Source organism: Lepisosteus oculatus, chromosome 14 (assembly GCF_040954835.1).
Source record: "Lepisosteus oculatus isolate fLepOcu1 chromosome 14, fLepOcu1.hap2, whole genome shotgun sequence".
Lineage (NCBI taxonomy): Eukaryota > Metazoa > Chordata > Actinopteri > Semionotiformes > Lepisosteidae > Lepisosteus > Lepisosteus oculatus.
The window spans coordinates 59,220,820-59,240,669 of record NC_090709.1 but is presented as its reverse complement, the minus strand read 5'-3'; the positions used below and the strand labels follow the sequence as shown (position 1 = coordinate 59,240,669).

The window sequence follows — 19,850 nt, the reverse complement described above, 5'->3', positions numbered from 1 at the left end:
TTTTCGAAATGAAATGACAATAATCAAACATGCAGGCAGATTTTTGAAAAGTATTCGGAATTGACAGGGTGCCCCTTTGGAACAGTCGTCAGAAAATGTGAGAAAATGAAAGTTATGTAAGCTCTCACACAAAGCATTGAAGATTGGAATCTGAGTGTAAAAAAGCTAACCGTCTCCCAATGATAGGCAGGGATACACACCATGACTCGAATAGACTCAGCGAACTTTAACACCTATGATATTACGAGTGCTTTGCACGTGTCGAATTTCAAGAAGGAACTACTACAACAGTTGTGGATATAATTCATTACCACCGGCAAAGTCCAATACCGGCAACTTCTGAGAAAATAATGTTCACTCATGGAATTTGGTCTTTGAACGGCTGGCGGGAAAATTCATTTATACTCCTGTTGCACCCTCAGCTGAAACATGTTAAAATAACAACGCAGATTTGTTGGAGAACCTGACAAGAATTATTGGGTTAGCACTGTATGTATTCTGGTATATTTACTTAAATTTTAATATAAATGTAAACATGCATGCTTAATCTATTGTAATTTTAAAATATGTTAGCTGAGGATGCGAGGGGGGCTATTATACCTTGTGAAACACGCAAGGAACTGTAAAAAAGGCTGGTATTTGAAAAAAATTGGCGATCACAAGAAAACCACAATTTAAGTGGTATTATCATCAATATCCTTCAAAATCTATGTTCAAATGAAGGATTTAAAGAAACTATGAAAAAAGCAACAGTAATAGCAGAGGATTTTGATTTTTGCTCTTCAAGTCAGTAGATCGACGTAGAGTTGCGCCCCTACAAACAGCACAAAGGATGAAACCCACCTCTTTCGTTATTGCTATGTTTGTGCCGGTGAAAGTAGCGTTTGTGCTATTGAAAGCATCTCGGAAGATGAAGTTGCAGTCACTTCCACATGTCATGATATCATTAGATCGGACGACAAGAGCTGAAGCCCCCCAGTCCAAGCCAGGAATGTGAGGAAGACAGACATGGAGGAAGGTAGTGTGGCCGAGCGGTCTAAGGCGCTGGATTTAGGCTCCAGTCTCTCTGGGGGCGTGGGTTCGAATCCCACCACTGCCAAATGTTAGTGTTTTAAGACCTGCAAAACGATCAGTAAAAGTGCTTTTTGTTAGGCTGCAGGAGGTGTTTAGACTTTCTAAAAGACAGGCTTAACATCAAGGCAGAAAAAATATTTTGTTTTCTCAACAAAAATTCTCTTTGGCATGTTCAGCTTTATGTAGGGAACAACATCTGCCAAGATCACTTTTGAGGCAGTGCACATGATAGTGTACCGGCAAGTACAGTACATTCAATATTGGCTGTGGTGGTGAGCTGCTTTTGTCTGTGAAACTTTTAATTCTTCACGCCGAATCGTTGGCAGGGGTAATAGCTTATCTTTGAACAGAGCGCTCCATCAAAAATACTTTGTTCGTGCTCAAAAGAGATCAGAGGATTAACTTCATGAATTCACATAGCATACCTTACAGGAAAGATTTAAAAGGGGAATTGATTGTGCTACCTGATGTTGTTCCTGTGGTTTCTTTGGATACAAAGGTGAATATTCTTTGACGTTCTGCTAGAGTATCCACTGGATGGGTTTTATCGATTAGCTCAGATAGGTCATCAGTGCTCCGTCTCAGCACTGTTTTTTCCTGTGCTGTCTTTTAAAACATATAAGATCACAAGTTTACAGATTTCTCCAAATAACAACTATACATTTTAACCCAGCGGTTAGCATTCCTTCAATCCAATAGTTTTACTCTAGGTTAAAAGCACCGCAATATACAGAGAGATGATATTCAAATATTTCAACGTTCTGTTGGATTACCTGTATGGAGATATCGCTCAGAATTCCTAATATGATTTTGAGTTCAGTTTTGCTTTACTACTTTCAGAGTCTTATATTGACCTTGCTGAAGCACAGAAGTGACATAATCACAAATAGTCTTATTAATATTTCAGTTAAATCTTTTTTTCTGTAGTAACATCAGTTGATATTAATATTAGTCCTGATTTATAATTTTTTGTCATGGTTGATCTTAAATAATTTTGTAATTAGTTTCAGTTTTGAAAAATCATGCAGAGAAGCTACCAAAACTGGTAATGTTCATATAGTGTGTAATGCAATAGCAGCATTTTGGGTTGAAAACAAAACGTATATCTTTGTATGAATCCTAACACTTCATAGGCAGCGTTCTAGGACTTCTTGCTTCAGATAAAGCTGTCAATACATCATAGATTTCTACTCAATCAATATCAGCAGTGTTATCACTACCGAACGCTAAATATAGATCCTGGCAATACTTCGTGAGATCTTCGTAAGAAAATCCCAAATACTACGGAAGGAATCAAATTTATATGTTTCTTTGGATCGAGAAGATGATCATTATGAGACTCAAAACATGCCTGTCTTTTCTTTTTTCGAGGACAAATGGATTATTGAGGTGTAAAGATGGGTTCAAAACCAAAATCACCTGCTATCGCTGCTGTTTCTTCAAATCCTTCAACTGATCATCGATATCGAGGAATAATATATAGTTTCTTCAAATCCTTCAACTGATCATCGACATAGAGAAATAATATTATATAATTGTGGTTTTCTGTTAATTGCCAATTTGACTGTAATTACATCTTCGTTTACAGATGTCTTGCATGTATCACAAGGTATAATAGTCGTCGTGCGTCCTCAGTTAAAATGTACGACAAAAGTACAACATTTATGGTTACATCCATATTAAAATGAAGGTAAATATACCAAGATATTAAAATACAATTGTACAGTCCTAACTTAATAATGCCTGTGAAGTTTTCCAACAAATCCGAACTGTAATTTTGAAATATTATAGCTGAGAATGAAAAGAGAGTACAAAGATCAAATTCAATGAGTGAAAATGCACCAGTAGTTCTCTAAACTGAGTTTCTTCCCTGAAATGACTTGCTTGTGAAGCACCAAGCAGCCTTGAACGGATCGCGGAAATCAAATATACAGTACAGATGGATTCAGAGTGTGCTTTCCAACTTTTGTGCAACAATTACCTTTGATAGGGTGGAGTTGTCTTCACAATCTGGGTTAAATAAAAAGGAGTGACGTCAGTGTTAAACAGCTTTCCTTCTTGGAGAACAACGGTTGTGTTCCATATTTCAAATTATTTTGGTTTCAAGATCGCAATTTAGTGTGAAACATAAAAGCTAGCTGGATAAGCTTTATTAATTTCCCTCATGGGATCAATAAAGTATCTACAGCAGTGGTTCTCAAACTTTTTGGACCAAGTACCACCCCTAATCCAACCAAAGCATCCAAGTACCACCTACAAGTCATCATCTCATAGGAACCCCAGAAATAAATATTATAATAATGAACTTTATTTGATATAGCGCCTTTAAAGGTGGCTTCTCAAAGTATTTTACAGAAAAAAAACATTAACAACAACTAATAAAAAAGCACCATTTCAGTGAGAGGGGTGAGCCTATTTAGTTGAGCAAAGGAGATGTGAATTAATTTTTAGAGCCTTGATACAATTCACAACAGAGTCTAACAGATATTAAATCGTCAGGCATTTTCTTGACGGCAAAGGTCTTGCGGTGGATGTTGTAATGCGTACATTAATTTCTGGAGCAACCTCTCTAATTCGTGCAACTGCACCGTTATGTCGGCTTGTCATTGCTCTAGCACTGTCTGTACAAACTCAGACGCATTTTATCAAGTCGAGGCCATTCTCTTCGAAAAATTCATTCAGAAGCTGAAATATGTGCTCTCCTGTAGTTCCTGTTGGTAGCGGTTTACAGAACAGAAAGTCTTCATGGGACATACCCTCAAACTCGTATCTAACGTAAACGAGCAAATTGGCCAAATCGACTACAGACTCATCTAATTGCAGTGAAAAACATCTGCTCATCTTAACGCGCTCTATCAGTGTACTTTTGATATAATCCTTCATTTCAATAATTCTTTGAATGACTGTGTCTTTCAGGGGGAGGGGGGCAGCAGGTCGAGCTGTTTAGCAGCTTTTTCTCCACACATAATACGTGTCAGCTCTTTTGCCAACGGTAAATAAGGTTCTTCAAAAATAGTGTAGCTTACCTGCTTTAGCAATCCGCAAGCTTGCATTTTCCCGCGTTTCTGTTTTTATTTCCGTATTTATTTAAAGTTTTTATTTCATGCGCATGGGAGCGAAACACAGAGACGCTTGGTGTATTTTTCTCAAATTCGAACAGTTCTTAAATATTTTTCTGTTATCACGCTTTCGTGTGCTCACAAGATTGCCTGCGTTCGTAGCACGTATTTCTATGCATTCCTGTGTTTACAATGTTGGCATTGTTCCAAAATCACGCACATTCTCCTTTCTCCCTATTTGCTGGAGATACAATAGCTTTTTTTAAATACAATTGGTCACTTGCATCCATAGCACGCATTCCTATAGAGTGGTATAGAATTACAGAGTATCTCTTGTGTCCACTGAAGTATTAGCATGCACTGTATCGTAGTACGTAGGCTGCGTATTCGACACTGATCTACAGTATCTATAAATCTCTTACACGTCATTTACAATGACTTTTCAACTAATAGCCCGTGCAGGGATCAAACCCTAGCTATTGGTACAGTACGAGTTGCGTAAGGCTCTGTAACGCGCAGATGAGAAACTAACCTCTACTTCTTCATTATATACACAGTGAGCTATATATGCGAGCTTACTGCCTCCTACGGGCTCTGTATTTGATTGCGGTACAAGACCGGCCGTGGAGATAAAGTGAGACGGGTGTGTACATTAAAAGGCTCATAGTGTCCCTGGGAGGGCTCAAACCACCACCTTTTTGGTTAACAACCGAACCACAAAGACTCATGTACAGCTTAACACTTCTCGGTCTCAGTGAAAGTGATACACTCCGTAAAATTTCCAGAGATTCATTTATTTTTAAAGGAAAATCACCAACAGCGGCCGAGATCTACTGGAGTTTTTTCATTCTAAACTGCGATTTCTGAAGGGTACTCTGTGAAAATACGAGTTTTGACGAGAAGGGATGGACATATAAGGTCAAAAGGCTTGGGGAATTGAACTTTAAGGTGAAGACTGCGGGTTCAGTAGCAGCAGAACCTGATCAGTATCAGTTGACTCCGATATACTTTGAAAATGAACTTGGGGATTTAGAGTCAGACGTGCTACCGTTGAACCATGGGGTACTTAAGTTAAAAAAATAGGGGAAAAAAATCAGTGTTCCTGGATCTGTAATTGAGAACAACACCTGCACAAGAGCTGCGCAGGAAGAATAAAATGTGGTCTGGGATGAAGAGACTCTCTTCGGAAGAGCGGCGCTCTTCACAGGAGATTTTTTTGTGTGAAGTCGATTTGTCTCCTTTGGGAAATTCAAAGGTGCTGATAGCCGTGGCGCAAAGGTAGCATATCTGACTCCAGATCAGAAGGCTGCATGTTCAAATCACATTGAGGTCTGCTTTTCGTTTTTCAGGTTCTGCTCGTCCTAAACACGGAATTCACACCATGTAGTTGAGTTCTATCTGTACACCACATAGATAATCTAAACAAAATAGAGCCCTACTGGACATACAGTTAGGATCTCACACAGCGAATACCCTTGAACACAAGAGAGAAGGCACAGTTCACATCTGCGAAACATCACATCCGTCTTTAGAGACAGCTACATCAGAGAATGGAATCCCGGAAGTTTCAAATAACTTCTTTTAATACAGGTTCAAGCAAACCTGAAAGTTAGGGAGTTTCCGGACACTTTTGTTTTATTAAAAAGTGTCTGAAGCCTGAAAATGTAATTTGAAAAAAAAAACCCGCTATTGGACATTAGCAGGTACTTTTTGTAACGATTTGCTATTTCATGCTGGAAAACAAAGGAAACAGACCCAATGTTTGCTTTTAGGTGCGGTTCATTACATAATAGACATCTATTACTGAGGAGCTTGAATAAAATTTACACGAGCCAGGTAGAAGTCGAACCTACAATCTTATGATTCAAAATCAGATGCGTTATTTATTAAACTGCTGGTATTTCACATAACCGGAATTCCCCCATAGTGTGCTCAGCGTCGCTACTAGTAATATACCGCCCCGTCTAAAATTTCAAAGTGAGAAACATGTGTTTTCCGATTTTTTATGATTTTTAAAATATTATTTCTTTAAATCAGACAAAGGGTTTGTTTCGCACTGGAATTCCGATTGATTGAGAATTCAAAGAAAGACTGTTTTCTTCCACAACACCGTATAATTAACACATCCACCAGACTCTCCAACTTCTCCAGACCTTGCTGGGTGAGCATTTACTCCGATAAATTAGGTTACGTATCATGTTAAATCACCTCTTCTCAACACAACATTTCCTGGTGTACGTTTTCTCTATGAAACAAATACATTTTTTCCCTTGCACGATTTCTCGTTTTTTTTATCAAAGCGTACAGAAATAAAAAAGAAGAAGAAATAGTGTTGCAAAAGAACTCTGTCGCCCTTGGGAGATGTCAGACGCATTGGACATGAAAAATGCCAGATAAAAGCCAGTTCTCTTCGTTTCTCAGTGTCGGGGCTGCTACTGTATGTAAAAGAGGCAATTTGCTCTGAGAGCAGGTTCAGCGCTTTCTGAACACAGATGTCTCAGAGCGGTGTGTCCAAGTGGCTGTAAAAGGTGATGGTGGTCCTGTCACCGTAGCTCACTTGGTTAAAGTGCCTCTTTATTAAACAAAAGAACCGCGGTTCAAATCCCAGCCGTGTATTTCTTCTTATCTTGTAGTACAGAACGTACCATTTTGGGCACTCCCAAAGGGCTTGATTTCGTTAAATGCATGTGTTCTTTTCCCTTCTGGAAAACTTGTTTTTGATGAAATTCACACAGCTTGCGAAACATGAAATTCAGTTCTTGGTTATCAGTGCAGAAGAAATATTACCGGCTGGCAAAATAAACGGTAAGAGATTTTTTTTTTTGAGCTGAGGAAAGACTCTGTGGAACAATCGGTTATCGCGTTTGGCTATTAACTGAAAGGTTGGTGGTTCAAGTCCCCCCAGGGACGGCTTTCTTCTGCGATGTAAACATTGTTTTACATACTGTAGGTCGATTGGATTTCTCAGCTAAACCATAGCCAATTTAATATTTGTAGGAAATGTGACTGTTCAACACTTGTCAAAAATGTCCAATAATGCCCAACATCGCAACTCCCCAGAAAACCATATTCACCCAAGAAAAATGATCGTTGAATCGTCATTTATACTCCCGTCACATCCTCTGCTGGAATATTTTAAAAATACAATGCAGATTTGTTTGAGAACTTGACAAGCATTGTTTTGTTAGCACTGTGCAGTTGGATGTTGATATTTGGACATATTTACCTTAATTTTAAACTGTAAATACTGTACAATCTATTGTAATTGTGTTGTAATATTAAAATATGTTAGCTGAGGATGCAAAGGGGTGAAAGGGAAAGGTCAGAGGGTATAGTAACAACAAAGTTAGGATTGGTGGAGGTGGTAGGGGTGTTGATGGTTTTTCTCTGTAGAGGATGATTGAGTTTTTTATCCTTCTCTGAAGTGAGAAACTAGAAGAGTGCAGTTGAGAGATCTGATGAGGTTAGTTATAAAAGGAAGTTGATGTGGAGCTGTTAGTCGTAAGAATTCCTTAATGTCTTTGATGTTGTCATCAAAGATAAACTGCAGTAAGCAAAGATAAAAAGAAAATTATCTTTGCATACTGCCCTGTCTTTCTAACACCTGAAGAAGGCTCCACGGCCAACACGTTGTGTTTCCTTTCTTCTCTTTTCAGCATCGAATAACCCTTTACTTGTTCCTTTGCAGCCTACGCATGCTGACGCAGCTACTCACCTGATATTTAACATTCCTATAATCACAACTATGAATGTCCACTGTGGGTATTTTTTCCATGAGTATTTATTCTGTCATTGAAGCATATTTTATGTCATACTGAAGTGTCATAATCACTGAATTTATTTTTTCATTTAGAAAGTAAGAAAATGATACATCACTATGAATTCCATTTAGCCTGTTCTGATCTAGATTTTCTATATACTTTAACATGCCATGTTCACAATGTCACAACTCAGAAATGCAACAGTGAAGTGTTGTAATTACCAATGTACATAGTGTTGGAACATTGAGATGTTTTGGTAATGAGGAAGGAGGGACATGCCATGTTCACAGGGTCATATTTAAAAAAATGGCACAGTAAAATTTCCTAAAGTTCAGGATTTTGATAGTCTGTTCCATTGTCTCTCACACCTCAGTGTCAGAATTTTTAGATGTTTTTATAACCGGGGGTAGGTTTATAGCAAGAAGGAGAAAGTGCCATCACCCATTGCTCATCCTCGGTTAACCATATATTCTCATATGCCATGTTCTAAATGTCCCATTTATATTAAAAAGTTCTTGTAAAATGCAAGATTTTAAGACTTTTGATGATCAGAAGGTAAGGTCGTGGTAAATATGCAGAAAATGCCTGTGAACTTATGTTTTGCCTTTGTCTTATTTACTTATTGTTTTTGTGTTATTGTGAGTTTTGAAAATTGGTTTACAATTTTCTGAAATGTGTTTCACACAAAAATGTTATTTGGATAGTCACTACTTACATATTCCCATTTACTGAGGATAAATACAGTAATCCATCCTGATTAGTACTTTTAAAAATTACTGTAAAGAGCCACCTACAGGTGAAAGGCGGCATAACATCACAGCAGCAGCATTTAGGGCAGAAGAAGAAGCTGGCGAATAAGAGGCCAGATTCAGCCTCTTAATGCAATATCATTGGGTGAGGTGGAAAAATATTTCTTGCTCTGAATCCTAACATTTTTATAGGAGGTGTTCTAGTACTTCTTGCCTCAGATAAAATTGCCAATACACTTAATTTCTACTCCATCAATATCAGCAGCGTTATCGGTACTGAGTCCTAAATGTACGTCCTGTCATCATATAAAATGTCAAAAGTTTCGACTGCATTCAACTGATCAAATTTCTCTTCGATGACAGTTATAATTTTATCCAAAATACATCCGAAACAAATTTGCACTGTTTTTTTTTTAATCCAGAAGAGCATCATCATGAGACTCAAAACATACCTGTTTTTTCTTCTTTCCAGGAGGAAGGATTGTTCAGATTCAAACATTGGTCCAAAATCAATGTACTCTCCTATCGCTGTTGCTTCTTTAAATCCTTCATTTGAATGTCGATATTGAGGGTTGATATCGTACAAATTGTGATTTTCTTTTAAAGCAAATTATATTAAAATATGAGCCTCTGTTATAGTTGTCTTGGAAGTTTCGGAAGGTATAATAGACCCCCTTGTGCCCTCAGCTAAAATATGATAAAATACAACAAAATGTATTTACATAGAACAGCATTTATGGTTACATGTATATTACAATTAAGATAAATATACAAAAGTATTAAAATACAAATGTACAGTCCTAGCAAAATCATGCTGTCCAACTGTCTTTTTTGCTTGTCAAGTTCTCCAACAAATCTGTGTCGTAATTTTAAATATTCTAACTAAGGATGCATCGAGAGCATAAATGAATTCTTCTGCTAGCCGTTCGAAGATCAAAGTCCTTGGCTGAATATGATGTCCTTGAATGTTGGTCATTATTGGCCATTCCCAGTGATATTGACTTACATACTTAATTGTTTAACAAAAACATTCACATTTCTTGCAAATATCAAGTGGGTTAAGGTTTTGCTAAGAAATCCAAATAAGTAGAGATGAGGTTTACATTGCAATAATGAGAAGTGCATTTCTGGGTGGGCTCAAACCACTAACCTTTTAATTAACAGAGACTCACGTGTGTCCCTTTTCTCCATTTGCAAGCTTAAAAAAAAGAAAATAATGCTTTTTTCTTACCAGCCTGTGATATACAAGGCAAGATTTGTATTTCATCTTTCACAAGCTGTATGAATTTCATGAAAAGCACGTTGTTCCAGAAAGAAAATGAAAACTTGCGTTAAACAAAATCAAGCTGTACGTAATCATCCATAGTGATACATTTTGTAAGACAAGACAGGAAGAAAAGCACTGCTGGGATTTAAGCATCTCCTGTTTAAGAGGAAAGCATGTTAACCAAATCAGCCAAAGTGCCGTCAGTGTATCAACACCATGTCTGAGTCAGTGATTGCAGCTGACTGTCACTGGAGGACAGTTCATCGTGAACAAGTCAGCCTGCATAATGAGGGGGAAGAGACTGACTTTTGTGATGCAGTATCGACAGATACTAACCTTCTGTCCAACTGTTCTCTGCTGCATTCTGGATTAGCAGGTAAATATTGGTTTCCATGCGTGTGTAGGGGTTTTGTGTATTTACTGGGACAATTATTAATTGTAGCAGTAAGTCACAAAATGATTCTTTGATGGCTATTAGAAAACCGACCTTGCGGGTTAACTCATTAACGCACACACACAGATACTAATACACTTATTAATACATAAAATGTGCATATAAACATAACAGATCTTAAGAGTGTGGGTTAGCAGAATACAAAAGGTATATATTAAATCACGAAGAGTTCCAAACCAAGAGGGACATACATTCAGTATACCATTAATTTAGACTGTTTCGTAAATGAACTGGGATTACAACTTCTACACTAGATACTCAAAAGCAAGTACATCACTCATAGGTATTAGATTGATATCAATTGTGGTTGAGGTAACAATGGAATTCTCGAGCTGTAATGCAGAATGTTGAATACTCATCCGATCTGTGTGGATTCAGATCTCCCGCGGACACAAAGAAGCAGTGGCAGGCTGTTGCTGTGTGCAATCGGCACTCTCTGGCTTGGTGCCAGGCAGTGGCCGGTGCGGCTGGCGAGAAGGAGAGGAGGGAGAGATTCCTGCTGCGATGCGCTGCTAATGCTCTTTGAAGACTGGCTAGTTAGTGTTGGCTGAAACTAGCAGAGCTTGTGCACATGGAAAGTGACTGCAGGTCCAAGCAAGTCACACTCTTTAGATGGGAAGAAGACCAGTTCGTTCCCGATGTAGCGCTAGTCCTAAATCCTGAGATTCAGCTGTCGACAGTTCCAACCGTAGTTCACTCGCTGATCAGGCGAGCTTTGGCGGTGGAGTACCGGTGGTTCACGAGGCTGTCAGCTGGGCTAACCTTGGGCAGATCTTTTTGTTATGCACGGGCAACCTCCGTTCTCGACTCTTAGAACAAAGTTAAGTCCTGGCACTCGGACGCACTGGCCGTCACGTGATTGTCCGAGCTGAGTCTGAGAACATCCTGGAGGGACACCTTCTGGGCATTGTGCTGCCTGTTTTATCTGGAGGAACTACGGTAGTACAGTGGCTTAAAGTTCCGCGGGCATTCGAGACACACGTGGGGTTACCCTGTCCTACCAGTTCCTGATTGGCTGATTGAGGTGGAGGATGAGTAACAATGACCTCTGACCTTGTAAACCTTGGGATGAGACTCTCCCATGGAATCTCCCAGACAGTAAGGCGCCAGAGATGACCATTTATTAGGGTGGCTGGTGAATCTCAGCCTTGGGAGGTGTTCCTTATCAGGAAACTCTATCAGCTAGAAAAACACCTTAAATGTGAACCAGATGGAATGGCCTCTCTGTATCCAGCTGCACTGAGATGAGGGAGAGAGGGACTGGCAAGGGAGCAGCAAACTTAATTCCTGTATTTTAAATAAGCCTTGCCGCTACAGAAGTGTCCTTAGAAGAAAAACATCTTCTATGATAGTGGTACAGTCCATCACGCCCCTCCTATAGCCTTTCGAAGAGAAAAAAAACTGACAACAAAGTATGTCTATGTGTGGTAATCAACCAGGTCTTACAAACATTCTTAAACCCTTCCACCTCTTTTCATTGCAAATGATTTGTACATGTTAGAAGGTTAATTTTGGCTTCTGATATTATGGTGGATTAAGAGTCCTGGAATCTTTGTAGAAGGACAAAAGACGGAAAGAAAGAGCAGTGTAATCATGGCCAAGAGAAGGCAAATGTTGGACTATCTGCTTGGAGTGAATGGAGCAAAACGTAGGCAACTCCTTGAGCAGAACCTGCTTCATCCTTCAGACTGGGGTTTCTGAAGATCTGTACATTTGAACTTTCAAAGTGACTAAAGTAAAGGAGTTTTCCCTTTTTACCACATAATTCCCACAGATCAACACTAACAGAGAGCCTAATTCCAGACAGGATTCAATCACTGTCTCTCAGGCATCCCAGCAGTGGATTTCATGACTTCAGAAAGCCATCTTCACCAGTGGAGAACTCAATGCTCTGAGGTTTACTGGCAGAGTCTCACACTGGGTAATGTTAGATGTTGATAAATAATGTCCTATGGAATTCTACTATTGATAAATTCTACTATGGAACTGTGATGTGTCCTGAAAAAAATCTTCTATGATAGTGGTACAGTCCAGCACAGTCTTTAAAATAGAAAAAAAAAACGGACAGCAACAAAGTAAGTCTGTGGTGTAATCAACTAGGTCTTGCAAACATACTTAACCTCTTCCAGCTACCAACATTACAAATGCTGTTTACACATTAGATGGTTATTTTTGGCTTCTGATATTATGATGGATAAAGAGCCCAGGAATCTTTGTAGAAGGACAAAAGATGGAAAGAAAGGGCAGTGTAACCATGGCCAAGAGAAGGGAAATGTTGGAGAGATCTTTTTTCATTCACTTTTTATCATTGTTTTTCCAGCCCAACAAAGATCAACATATATGAGCAGACGTCCTGTGTCAAATCCAATCTGCATTCCTTCCAAGCATACAGGAATGTCAGTGAATTAAATATTGACATATAAAAATACCCAAAAATATGCAATCACACATATGCAGTTTGAGCAAATATAAGACAATAACAAAGTACCACAAACTACCGGGCATCTAGTATCATTAGCAGTTCAGGTGGGGAGCTGTGTCAGCATGTGTAGGCTGCAAAGGAACAAGTAATAGGTCTATTCCATGCTTAAAAGAAAAGAAAGAAAACACAACATTTCAGCCGTGGAACCCTCACACCTGAAGAAGGCTCCACGGGTGAAACGTTGTGTTTTCTTTCTTCTCTTTTCATCTAGTGTCATTAGCCTTTTAACAGTTCCTGTCAAAATAAAATAGAAATGGATAACATTCTAGAGAGAGTTTGAAATACCAAGGTACAATTTAAACCATATTTCTTCCACTACAACCACAATATTTTGGAGAGATCGTTGAACCTCACTGTTCTGACATGTCCGTTAGCCTCCGTCCTGCTTCAGCAATGAATGTGGCGGGGCACATTCTGAGGGAGATGAGGTCAATCAGGTGGCAGGAAAACCACGCTATGCTTTTTTTTCAGATCCTGAAAAAGACAGAGGGGCCATCTATATGTGTGCAGCTGGATATGTAATTGCATGTGGCGTAGCAAATTCTGCTGAAGCCCCACTGCCTGATGTGGACAGTAGCTGTGCATGTTGCAGCAGAATTGTGCATGTGAGATCAAGGGGGCATGTCATGTGTTTCAGCACTTCACTCCCTTCAGTAGCACATGATTCCCTGAGTTCTTTAGATGACCTGTGGACCGATCTTTCATGATGAAGAATTCCTTAAGAAGAATAGATCTCGGCCCACCATCCCAATGCCTCCGTCTCAAAACAGCAACCTCCCACTGCCCTTGGTCTGCAAGGCAGTCCTTTCAAGTGCGATGACGATGCCTGGACCTTCGTTGCCTATTGTACGAGCTGAACTTTTGTGCTCATCAATTCAACGCTCTTTCCATCAACTCATCTTGTCTTTTGACACTTCGTGTTTTGCGCTCCTTTGACTATTGGCATATCAGGTGACTGCAAACACTGAAGTTCTTGCTTACGGTGTGTGGAAAATTGTTTTCAAGTGATCGCTGTTCTGTCATGTTGACGCTGAGTGAATCTTTCTTTGGCAACATGGGCAGAATGACAGCAGCGCGAGCGAAAGTAATGGCAAATTTCGTGACTTATTTCTGAATGTGAATGTTCTTTAGAAAAGGGATGCGGCGTTGCTTCTCACCCATGTAAAGGTCACACATTCCAGACGTGGTTATGAGCGAACAGTTGCCGCAAGTGTTTGAAAAGAGCAAGAGAGGAAGCAGCCCTGCCCCGTGTGAGGATCAAACTCAGGCCCTTCAGATGATAAGACTGACGCACTACCAATTATGCCAACGAGCCCAGCTGCAGTACACACACCGGAAAGTTTACCTCACATGGATTTCAGTCACCCGTTCTGAGTGTCGCCATCAGGATGCTGGGGCATAAGAAAGCCACACAGACCGCAGGGTGAGCGCTCCCTACTTGTCCCAGTCACACGTCTTGCAGGAGCAACGATACAAGCGAAGGATTACTTGGCTCCCAGCACTTGAAAAGACCGACAAATGACTCGTTTCTGCCGGAGCTGAATGTACCTGCATGTGTCGTGTCGTCTACTTCCCCCGCCCCGCTGTGTTTGCTGTATTGTCTTTGAAGCCGGTCCCCGAGAAGAGACGGGCTGTTCCTGTGCCCCAATTAACACTTTACAGGCGCCATTCCCCGGCATTGTGGCCATTGTCGGTGGTCACACGCCATAAGATAATGTGGAGGAGAGCGGGGCATGCCCAGCGCCAGACATTCAAGGAGGGGGCTGTGCGAGGTGAAGTGAGGTGCGACACGCCGGAGCCCCGATGCTGCTGATGCGGAACACTTGTTGAACTGGCATTGAAAGGACGTGTGCACAGAGCGAGCCTTCCCTGCGGCGGAGCGTGGAAACTTTCTCCCCGCGCTGCAGGAGTTGTGTGCGCTGCAGCGGTGCCGAGAGAAAAGCACAGAAGGCAGCAGGTTCTGGAGAGCGGGTAAGAGACGAAGCCTTGTGGGCAGGCGAGCAGGCCCGTTTTTTGGAAATTGCTGATAAGGCTCCGGTGTTTGTTCGGTGTGTGGCAGGCGCACGACGCGAGCTTGTGTAGCGATTTGTGGGTCTGGTGCTATGCAAATGAGGCCGAATTGCGTCCCGGGACATGCTGCGAATGCGCATTGGCAACTGTAGATGTGTAGGAAACGGCGCGCTCGTTTTCTCGTTTTGCCCACCCTTTTGAGTGTTAGTGTGGCGTGTGAGTGTGCGAAAGAGAGGGCCCAGCAGGAGGCAGTGGCTTGCGGGGCGAGGAGCTGGGCTAGGCTGCGCGCTTTGTGCTGTTGGTGTGGGCCGCTTGCAGGGCCTTATACAACTTATACTTACCTGGCAGGGGTGATACCTTGATCATCCTGTAGGTGGAGTAGTTGGATTGTTTTCTTGTTTTGTGGAAGCAGTTTACGAAATGGCAACTTTTGGATCCGGCAAGAATGCTGTGCGTTTTGAGCTTTTGGATGACCTCTTCATGGATCGCATGCAGTTCAGCAGAAAAGCATTGCAGAAGGAACTTGGCTTTGAACCTCGGCACTTGGATTTCATCTTCGCTCTCCCAGGTCAGAAAGCATTTGAGGTTGTTTTTGCTACCTATTCTCTGTTTGAACGATGTGTGGATGTGTTTGAGGCAAAAAGAGGGAAAGTTCCTGCCCTTGAGAAGATCAACTTGCAGCCTCTGACACAGAGAGACGAAAACGGTGCATGTTGTTATGTTCTCGGATCTGGCAAAGACGGAGGACATTCACACCTGGCTTAACCAGTACTGCACCGTCCACCATGGAACTGAGGTTAGAGATGTTGACGGTATAAAAACAGGAGCAAGGAAATTCGAGGTTCGTTTGCTACTGGACAATGTAAATGGAGGCTTAAGGCACCTGCCCTCTACAATCCGGCTGGGCACCTGCAATGGCTATGTGTTTTATGTGGGACAACCAAAGGTGTGTCGGCGCTGTGGTGCTGTGGGACACCTGGCATCGTCCTGCACTGTGAAATGCTGCAAGACCTGTGGCAAACAGGGACATTTAGCCTCTGACTGTTCAATGCTGCCAAAGTGCAATTTATGTGGCTCGGAAGGACACGTTTTTAAGAACTGCCCTCACGCCTACGCCAATAAACTCAAAATGAGAAAGGATGAGGCAGTGCTTGTTTCAGCCAAACCGGCCCGAAAATCCAAAGCAAATGACAAGTCAAACAAAGAACCCTTGTTGGACAAAGACTCTCAGCCTCCAGCCAGGATCAGTCTTGCTGTGGCTCCGGGGCCGGTGGAAGAGAAATCCACTACGCCCCCACAACCGCAGACTGCACCAGACAAGCACGAGGGTTTGAAAACCCCCGAGAACAGCGAGGACCCCTCCCCCACTCCTGCTCCTCAGAACGAGGGCCAGTGTGGGGCCCCCCGGTGGAGCGGGTCCAGCGAGGATACCCAGGATTCAGCGGAGCTGCTTTTCTCAGACTCTGCAAGTCCTACAGATGCCCTCCTCTCCTCCATCCAGTCCATCACGGAGGATCTGCAGCAGCTGGTGGGTGAGGGGGAAGAGGAGACTGGTGCATCGGCTGCACCCCTTTCCCCTCAGTGCTCCCAGGAGCTGGACTTGAGGAAAAGGAAAAATGACTCTGTTTTCTCCCCGAGCGAGGAGGAAGGAGAGCATGGCGATGGGGACAGCTGGAGCCCCTCCACCCCTCCCTCTACCCCCTTCCTTGAAATGGACTCGCTTTTACTGCTGCCACCCTGATGAAGGCTCATTCAGAGGATGGCTGGCAGGAAATTGGTAAGAAGAAAAAGAAAAAGAAGTAAATCAAGAGAGGTATAAAAGCTTTGAAGATAGGTGGGATAAAGGGCCTTCTGATTGGTCAGGGGACAATAACAACAGAACCTCTGGCTTGGCCATTCTTTTCAAAGGATGGGCATTCAAATTGAAAAGTATTCAGGTCATAGATGGCAGGTTGCTGTGTGTGGATGTGGAATGGGGGACTGTTAACCTGCATCTAATCAATGTGTATTGTCCTACTGACGTGGGAGGAAGGGTGGAGCTACTCAAAGCACTCTCTCCCCTATTGTTATGTAGCACAGACGTGATAGTGGGAGGGGATTTTAATTGTATCTTAGAGCACACAGACAGGCAGTCTAGCTCTCCGATAAAATTGGATTCCAGCTCACTGGCCCTGCAAAACTTAGTTCAAGACTTTAAACTCTCAGACACATATAGATGTATATATCCCACAACAGCAGGATATACATGGTCAGGGAGGAATAGCAGCTCCAGAATTGACTATTGCTTTGTCTCAGAGAGAGTGAAAGTTGTTGGGGTCACTCTTCAGCCTGTCTTCTTCTCAGATCATCAGGCTTTAGGGTGTAGAGTGGAACTCCAGGGCGGGACTGTCTTTGGCCCAGGCCTCTGGAAACTCAACACAAAGCTGCTAGAGAACGAGGGGGTAGTATCCTGCTACAAGGAGAAACTATCACAGTGGCTGTCCTTGCAGTCTGTACGGGTCAGTAGGAGAGTGGTGGGAGGAGGTGAAGGTGAGGACAAAGGTCTTTTTCATGGCTGAGGGAAGGAAGGCTGCTGCCAGACGGAGAGGAGTGGTAGCCAGGAAACAGAGGCAGCTGCAGCGTCTCTACACGATGCTGCACAGTGGCTTCGATGTGCTCGAGGATATCACCCTTTTAAAAAAGGACATCCGGAGCATAGCCGAAGAAAGCAGTCGAGGAGTGCTGTTAAGAAGCAGAGTGCAGTTCTTGGAAGAAAATGAGAAGTGTACTCGCTTCTTTTTCAGGAAAGTGGTAGGCTCCAAGTCTGTCATGGAAAGTGTAGTTGATGAGGAGGGAAGAGAGAGTACAGAGCTGAGTGCTATCCTCTCCTGCATCAAGGCCTTCTTGTCACGGACGTCCAAAGGGACTAACCGTGGGGAGCAGGAGGGCGGAAAAAGACCCATATGCGTAGCGGCGAGACGGGAAAAAGGCCCGGGCTCATTAGTGCAAAGAGTTCAGGAATGCCGTATAGAAACCTGTGCGCCCTGGTGCTAGGCGGGTCTCAGGACATCCGAACGTCAGTGCTGAGCGAGGACAGAGCGCAAGACCCGGAAATATATAGCCCAAGGGAAAGAGAGGGACAGGAAGGACAGCAGACCAGAAACTAGGGACAGGACAGAGAATACCGCCCACTGGCTGCAGAGGGCATGACACTTCTACTTAAGACTGTACAGCTCTACAGAGGTAAAGGATGAAGAAATTCATTTTTTTACCTCAAAGCTAGAAAACCTTTTGAGTGAAGAAGATAGGGAAGTACTTGAGGGGGATTTGACAGTAGAAGAGCTGAGAGGCTATGGAGAGCTTACAGAAGGGGAAAACTCCGGGTGCTGACAGGCTCCCTAAAGGGGCGTCTGCTTTTACTACTTGCACGAATGAAGGCAAAAAAAAGCCAATCGATGTGAACGAACGGCACTTTACACAGGAGTACTGCCTGACTGGATCATTGATGAACAACAGAGGCCACTCCGACCTCTTCTCGGTTTTCTTCAATGACTTACTAAGGATCTTCTTCACAATCGCCCATGCAGGGGAAGCCAGTTACACCAAAGCAAACGCAGGAAAGTGCATTTCAAGCAGAGACCAGGAGGGACTTGTTTACACCGAGAGTGGTCGGAGAATGGAACAATGCGCCCAGCCCTGTTGCTGGAGCCGATTCTTGATGAGATCTTGGGCTCACTAAGAGGCCCCCGCTGGATACTAATCTTTCTGTTGTTCTTGCAGGTCCTGCGCTGCTTTTGAGCCGACAGAGCTCGTCCTGGTCTGTCTGCACAGCTCAATTGCAAATGATCGGCTCCGCGTACAGAAGGAACGTGCGTTTGGTACAAGAGTGCATGAAGGCACCGGAAATACATTGGGAACAAATGACCGGTCGCTCAAGACCTCTGTGAAGTACAGGAGCGTACAGAAAGAGGCTGTTCCCGTCCGGTTTCGAACCGGGGATTTTTCGCGTGTGAGGCGAACGTGATAACCGCTGCACTACGGAAACGGTGAGAAAAGGGACCCACCGGCAGTGAGTATTCAACCTTATTGCATTACTGCTCCCAACCAGTTGATATCAATTTAATTCCTAAGGGTTATGTTCTTGTTTTGAGTATCTCATGTAGACGTTGTAAACAAGTTCAATTACGAAACGGTCTAAATGAATGATATACTTATGTCCTCTTGATATGTGTAACTCTTTGTAACTGAATGAATTTATATCTTTTGTATTCTGTTAAGCCTTACGATAAGATCTGTTAGGTTTGCATGCATATTCTATATATTAACAAATGTGTCCTCGTGTATTAGTACCTGTGTGTGCGTTGTTTGAGTTATGTCGCATGGTTGGATTCTAAGACCATTAAAATAATCAATTTTGTGATTTACTGCCACAAAAATAATTGTCCCAGTAAATGCCCAAACCCCTACAGAACTGGTGCCTCGTGAGAGAACACTACAACAGTGTGTGATATCCTGTCCCAGCCTGAGGAGCAGACAGCGAGCCTGTCTCTTAATAATGCTAATAATACAGTGTGTGATTCCCTGCCCCAGCCAGAGGAACAGACAGTGAGCCTGTCTCTCAATAATAATACAATGTGATCTCCTGTCCCAGCCTGAGGAACAGACAGTGAGCCTGTCTCTCAATAATAATAATACAGTGTGTGATTCCCTGCCCCAGCCAGAGGAACAGACAGTGAGCCTGTCTCTCAATAATAATACAGTGTGTGATCCCCTGTCCCAGCTTGGGAAACAGTGAGTCAGCCTCTCAATAATTATAATACAGTGTGATCTACTGTCCCAGCCAGAGGAACACACAGTGAGCCTGTATCTAAATAATAATAATACAGTGCGTGATCTCCTGTACTAGCCTGAGGAACAGACAGCGAGCCTGTCTCTCAATAATGATAACCTAGTATGGAATGTCCTGTCCCAGTCTGAAGGACAAACAGTGAGCATGTCCCTCAGTTATAATAGAA

At 42.4% G+C, this 19,850-nt stretch overlaps 1 non-coding gene across 1 annotated transcript; it reads left to right on the top strand.

The window, feature by feature from the left end:
* Positions 1–1,017: 1,017 nt before the first annotated feature.
* trnal-uag (transfer RNA leucine (anticodon UAG)) lies at positions 1,018–1,099 on the top strand. The gene has a single exon. It is a non-coding gene; the product is annotated as a tRNA-Leu (tRNA).
* Positions 1,100–19,850: the final 18,751 nt, after the last annotated feature.